Below are 2,500 nucleotides of genomic sequence, written 5' to 3'. Positions count from 1 at the left end.
CTGTCTCATCTCTAGTCTTTAGGACGTTAGGCCAGTAGAGAACAATTTCAGTATCGTTGCGCTGCGGGTTGTTACTCCAACTCTCGTGGGCGGGAAGTTGAGTGTGTATGTGCGTGTAAGGTCAGTATTACCCATAGATCGGTCATACGACCTCTGAGGTCTCATACTGGAAGTTAATAACTGTCAATCACGAGTTCAACACGTGATCCAAGACCACGGTGATTCACATACACACACATACAAACACAAACACATATACAAATACACACATAAACACACACACACACACACACACACACACATACAAACACACACATACACACACACACACACACACATACATACACAAAGACCCACGCATACACACACATACACACACGCATGCACACTCACACATACACACACAAACGCGCGCACACACACACACGCGCGAATATAAAGAGTAATGACAAAGTTGGCACCAATTCTCTCCAAATTGACATACGAACAAAGATTGTCCAAATTGGAATTACCAACTCTGGAACAAAGTAGAGAAAGAGATCTGCTGACTATTTATAGAATCATGAAAGGAATGGAAATCCTAGATAGGAATGATTTATCAAAATGGGACAATGGAAAAACAAGAGGACACGAAAAGAAACTCAAAAAGGATAACTATAGAAGATATCTGAAAAAATAGCTTCCCACACAGAGTACTGGATACCTGGAATAATTTAGATAAAGAAACAGTGTGTGCAAACACTATTCAAGATTTGAAAAAAAAAAAATGATGCTGAAAGATACAAAGACGCACCACGAGCATAGCTCCCTTCCCGTATAGTACAACTAGGTAAATTGACACACGTACGCAAACACACACACGTACACACACACACACACACACACACACACACACACATATATGTATATATATATATATATATATATATATATACAATATATATATCTATATACTTATAAAATTCTGATAATCTTGTTTGTCATCTTGCTTGCTTGCTTGAAACTGTCACCCAGCCAATCAGAAGAAGAGATATGATGTCACGACTGAGGACCAGCTAATCAAAAGAAGAGATCAGAAGAAGAAATATGACGTCACGACTGAGGACTAGCTAATCAGAAGAGACATGACGTCACGACATCAGCTCTGTGGGTCCTAAGGAACCCCAGCTCTGAGCGCGTGACGTCATGACTGCTAATTTTCCAATTTGCCAATTTTTTTATTTCCAATTTTCCGATTACATATTTTCTGACCATTTGTATTCAAAATTTTCATATTCATTATTTGAAAGTATAGCCAACTCCTGAATTAGCATCTATGAGGCATAATGAGTATATTAGAATATTACGTAGTGCTCCAAGCAACGACATGACGTCACAATTTTCCGATTACATATTTTCTGACCATTAATATCTAAATTTTTCATATTCAGTATTTAAAAATATAGTTAACTCCTGAAATAGCATCTATGAGGTATAATGAGTTTATTAGAATATTACGAACCGTATGAATCATATGATGACATGACGTCACAATCTTCTGCATTTTACTTCTCATAACTAATCAAGTCACTGCCTTTGTCTACTGAATAGAGGTAAGAGTTCTAAATTATACTCAATTTGATATAGAAATTTATTTTCCGTTATTTATGTTATACGGTGATAGTGTCATAGTATATCTATCATAAAGTTTATATTTAAAAACGTTGCTACTCGCACAAGTCCCATGGGACTCCCTGAATGATAATGATAATGAATGGGAGTGGGATTGGGAGTGGGAGTGGGATTGGGAGTGGGATGACGAGACGTGACATAACATAAGCATAATTAAGGAGGCTCTCCTTATTTAATTTCTTGAGAACGCCTGTATCCAGTTTACTTTCCTTCGAGAGAGCACGAGGACCGCACACAACTGGGAAGTCTTAAGCTAAAAAGAGGAGCCATTTAAGATTTTATTTGACCCAATGGGTTACGGGTGGTCTAGTATATATATGTATATATATATATACATATATATATATATATATATGTATATATATATATATATATATATATATATATATATATATATGTGTGTGTGTGTGTGTGTGTGTGTGTGTGTGTGTGTGTGTGTGTGTGTGTGTGTTTATGTGTGTGTTTATGTGTGTGTTTGTATGTGTGTGTTTATGTGTGTATTTGTATGTGTGTGTTTATGTGTGTATTTGTATGTGTGTGTTTATGTCTGTATTTGTATGTGTGTGTTTATGTGTGTATTTGTATATGTGTGTTTATGTGTGTATTTGTATGTGTATTTGTATGTGTGTGTCTATGTGTGTATTTGTATATGTGTGTTTATGTGTGTATTTGTATGTGTGTGTGTGTGTGTGTGTGTGTGTGTGTGTGTGTGTGTGTGTGTGTGTGTGTGTGTGTGTGTATGTAATTCACCGTGGTTTTGGATCACGTGTTGGACTCGTGATTGACAGTTATAAGATTTCAGTTTAAGAGCTCAGAGCTCGTATGACCG

Source organism: Oratosquilla oratoria, chromosome 15 (assembly GCF_046742065.1).
Source record: "Oratosquilla oratoria isolate Oo_2021 chromosome 15, ASM4674206v1, whole genome shotgun sequence".
Classification (NCBI taxonomy): Eukaryota; Metazoa; Arthropoda; class Malacostraca; order Stomatopoda; family Squillidae; genus Oratosquilla; species Oratosquilla oratoria.
This window is presented reverse-complemented; position numbering follows the sequence as displayed.